The sequence below is a fragment of the Coloeus monedula genome (assembly GCF_965178545.1).
Source record: "Coloeus monedula genome assembly, chromosome: 10".
In the NCBI taxonomy this organism is placed as follows: domain Eukaryota; kingdom Metazoa; phylum Chordata; class Aves; order Passeriformes; family Corvidae; genus Coloeus; species Coloeus monedula.
In genome coordinates this window covers 22,439,949-22,444,772 of record NC_138790.1, presented here as the reverse complement: position 1 = coordinate 22,444,772, position 4,824 = coordinate 22,439,949, and positions in this window count along the sequence as shown.

The following is a 4,824-nucleotide window of genomic DNA, read 5'->3' as shown; positions in this document are numbered from 1 at the left end:
GGCAGGAGCGACACAAACGTAGTTCACAAACAAGGCCAGAACACGCTGATTTTAATGCAAAAATTACGTTTTGCTGAGACAGAACAATAGACAATTTTCAAAAGGTAAGTTTCACAGAATCACAGAATAGTTTGGGTTGGAGGGACCTTAAAGATAATCCTGTCCCACCCCCTGCCATGGCAGGGTCACCTTTCAATACACCAGGTTGCTTCAAGCCACATCCAACCTGGCCTTGAACACTTGCAGAGATGGGGCAGCCACAGCCTCCATGGGCAACCTGTGCCAGGCCTTCACCAAACCTATAGTAAAGAATTTCTCCTTAGCATCTAATCTTAGTTTGCAGTATTTGCTATTACTTGATGCAGTCTCTTGAGAGATGTAGTTATAATATTCTAAGATCTATAAAAAGTAGCAATAAAGAACCAGTTTAGGAATACATCCAAGATTTCCAGCCGGCTACACAGGACAAGGATCACCTCCCTCACCCCCACAACTGAACTTGCTGGCTGACCCTGGACACTGAACAAAACCTGCTCTTGGCAAAAATCACCAGTGAAATACTCTGTTTGGGGAGAGAGGGAAAGGATACAGGCAAAATTCCTTTTAACAACACCTCACATAATACAGCAAGAACCAAGGAACAAACTACCTATTTAAGCACCTCAAATGATCCTCCCCAGTCTTATGTGACTTCCTTCTGTTGCAGAGCACAAAATGTCATCTTTAAAACTGAAATGAATCACAAACCTCAATATATGTTATGGGGGTGTTTACTGCAGTTTCTTTTTCAGTCTTTGTATTATGATTAACAGGAAATAGCATAGTAGCTGTTTATTGCTTTCAAAAGGATGCCAAAAAAAGGGAGAGTTGAGATGTGTTTCCTTCTTATCATAAAGAGGGGCTCAGAGAAATAATCAGAGAGAGCTGCAATATACTAGAAAAAAAGCAGCTTTGCCAAGTTCTTAACAAACCACCCATTGGATGCTGCATCAAAAGGGAACATTATCAGGAGTTTCAACTCACACAGCTGGAAGAAGAACAGGACACTGCCAGGCTGCCACCCTCAGCTCCCAAAACACGACTACTCTACAAGCAGAGGGCTGCACGTGATGCTGCAGCTCCTGAGGACCTGCAACAGCTAAACTTTAACAGATACATGGTCACCTAAAGACCTCTTGCCTACCCTTGCATTGGGCACTTACATGGACTTTGCCATCAAAGAAAATTCGTGGCAATAACGGATGCTCTAAAAGCAGAGATCCCTGCTATTAGAACTGAAGAAAAAATATGATTTGTTGTTAAAAAATCAGGTCTGTTGTGCATTACTGATGCCAGTTGTCTACCTACATCAGGGCACAAGTTAAGACACACGGGTTCCCACTCCAACTGCAATAAACCCAGCATCATTCCTAAAACCCCTTTCTGTTAATTTCACATCATGAAAAGTATCTTAAAATAAAAAGTCCTGTCTCCTCCAGCGGACATTAAAAGCACTTCAAAATATTTACACCTACAACTTGTCTAGCTGGTTTTTGCAGAGTTATGCAACCAGTGAAATTAGCTTAAAACATTAGATGTCTCATTTCCTTCATTCTCAGCCGTGTTTTGGGTGTGTTATGAGCAAGATATGCAACATATCCCACTTAGTAAATATTTCATCACAAGCTCACTCCAAGAGAGCCGTTAATCCTTTAGCTCAAAATTATTTCGAAAATAATATTGTCATTGCTCAGGTTGTTCTCACAAAGGATGTACAATGAAAACAGTAAAGAGCTCCCAAATTTTTGGTCAGCATCTCCATCTATCCTCTGACACCTCACCTCGAGTGGGCATCAAATGTTAACTTACAAGAAAATTAATTTTGTTTAATGATGGAGACCTTGCGATGATGCTCCCTGAACAACTTTAACTCAAAACAATCTCTGTAATGCAAAGCAAGTTTTAGAAAACACATTGACTTGCAACAACCACTACGCATTTAAGTGAGCCCAAAACACAAAACACAACAGAAAACTATATTGAAAATATGTATTTATTCAAGCAGTAACAGTACAAGACACCACATAACTTCGGGTTACATTGTGCACAAGGTAAATATTCCAAAGTTTTGTTTCTTTATATTTTTCTTGGTCAAAGCAACCACCTGAAGTAAAAAAATACCTGCTATTCTATACCGATTAAGAAACTACCCTCACGGTGGACACGCGAATGTCATTACTCATGTTGTGGAAAGTTTTGGTAAATGCCATGGTAATAACAAACCCTGCTGAAAACCCACATCCACAACCACAACCATCCCCAACCACACAGTTTATTTCTTTTTTCATTCACAACCTCTCCCTGCAACTCCAAGGGGACAAACCACAAAAAAAACCAAACTAAACAAAAATTTCCTCCAAGGCTAACCCCTACCGTATTCCGTATTTGACAGAGGGCTACGAAATAATAAATAAAATAAAATGAATAACGAAGGTATGCTCTGTGGGAATACCCCCCACGGCATGCGGAGTACCGGCCCCGCGCTGAGGCGCCCCGGTGCCCCTTCGCCGGCCGCCCCCCGCCCAGGCCAGGCTGACCCACCCTCAGCCCCCGCCTCGCCCAGCCCGGCCCCGCCACCGCCCCCTCAGGAGAGCAAAGGCAGGCGGGCGGGGCCGGCCCGGCGCCGGGGCGCGGTCAGGGCGCGGGTTCCCCGCCCCCGCGGCCCGGCCGGGGCCCCGCAGCTGCTGCTGCCCGCGCTCCGCGCGCCCCGCCGGGACACTCGCCTGGGACGCGCCGCTCAAGGCGCCGCCGCCGCCGCCATTTTCTCGCCTCCCTCACGGGGGAGGTGCCGCGCGCGCGCGGGGCGCGGCCGCCGCCGCGCACGTGACGGGTCCCGCCGCCATGTTGGCGGCGGCCGTGAGGGGCCGGTGCTGAGGGAGACCTGCAGCGGGCCCGGAGAATTGAAATATGCGGTGTTTTCAGCCCAAATAACCTATCGACTTCTGTTTGTAACAAAACAGGGAGCCTCTTTCAAGTGCCCCCCGGATTTAGCAGCTGTTGCTTAGACACTGCCAGCAGTGCATCCATCCTAATCACAGTGTGAGCATCTCGGGTTTCCTTTTGGAGGCTCTGCTTGCTTCCTTCCACCCTTCCTGCCACTCACCAGCTCAAAGCACTGGGTGAATATGAGTTAAAGTAATCATCTCTGTTATCTCTTGCATCACGCCTCTTTGTTTTGGCACCTGATACATACACGCTTGCAAATCTTTGTACTGTACGTACAGGAAGCCTGTATTTGGATGACTATGGGAGGTGCCTTCAGGCTAAATCCTCTTAACTTCCACGCCTGACTGAGTTCAAGAAGTGTCTGGACAATGCAGTCAGGCACGTGGTGTGGCCCTCAGAGATGTCCTGTGCAGGGCTAAAAGCTGGACTTGATGATCCTGATACTCCTTTGGCCATCACCACAGGAGCCAGGCTGGGGGATCCCCATGGAAGGGTTGGGGCTGTGGGGGCCACACTGGGGGACCCCAGAATGGACCTCTGGAATTCCATTCGGAATGGAAGTCTATTCGATACCGACTGCACAGGGAGGTAGTGGAGTCCTCATCCCTGAGGTGTTCAAGGAACGACAGGACATGACACTCAGTGCTCTGTTCTGGCTGACAGGGTGGGGATTGATCAAAAGTTGGGACTCAGTGATCTTGGAGGTTTTTTCCAGCATAAATGATTCTGTGGTTCTATGATTGGGGAGCGAGGGGGTGGGAAATTGCCACATATGCACCAGCTAGTTGGGATAGGTAAGTTCTTTGCAAAGAAAAGAGACTCAGCAAGTGTCTAACAAAATTCAAACACCTCCCAAGGTATTAGGGATGAACTTAAGCTGTTGACAGGTGAAGCAGTTGCACTGAGCACAGGTGGGATGCCTGTGACAAGTAGTGACAATTCCACAGGTCTAATGAGGATGCCTCATTTCTGTAAAAGATGACGTGATTCAGCAACCTGCGTCAGGGCTTCATCACCCTCACAGGGAAAAATTTCTTCCTAATATTTAATCTAAACGTTCTCTCTTTAAATTTAAAGCCATTCTTTTTTGTCCTGTCACTCCATGCCCTAGTCCCAAGTCCCTGGCCAGCTCTCTTGGAGTCCCCTTTAGGCACTGGAGGGTGCTCTAACGTTTCCCTGGAGCCTTGTCTCTAAGCTGAACAGCCCCAACTCTCAGCCTGTCTCCAGAGCAGAGGAGCTCCGACTCTTGCACCCTCTCCGTTGCCTCCTCTGGACTCGCTCCAGCAGCAACTCGTTCTTCTGTAGATGGACCAGACCTCAGAGCAGGACACAGCACTGCAGGTGCTCAGTATGAGGTGGAGAATCCCTGCTGCCCACGCTGCTGGGGATCAGCCCGATCGGTACTTGGGTAGAACAAGTTTTCCTCCTTGGCTCGCTGTCACGGCAGCACCCGCGGCTGAAGCATCCCACATCCAGCATCCCGCATCCCGCATCCCGCATCCAGCATCCCGCCCCGCCGGCGCCACAGCCGCGCCACCGTCCGCAGTCCCGTCATGCTTTGCGCTGGGCCGTACCAAGTGTGGGTGGCGGAGTGACGCACCCCGCGGTGCCGCCCCCGTTCCGGACGCGGCGGTGGGAGCGGAGGGACCCGGGTGCGCGTTCGCACCCGCCTGACCGGGAGCGGCCGCTGTGGCGACTCTGCTACGGGGCCTCCGGTTACCTGGGTGCCGCCGCTGCCCCCCCTCCGCCGCGGCGTGGAGCATCCCGCTCCACAGGTGTGGAGTCCCGCCGGGGAGAGCCCATGTAGAGCGCGGGGGGACACCCACAGGACTGACACCC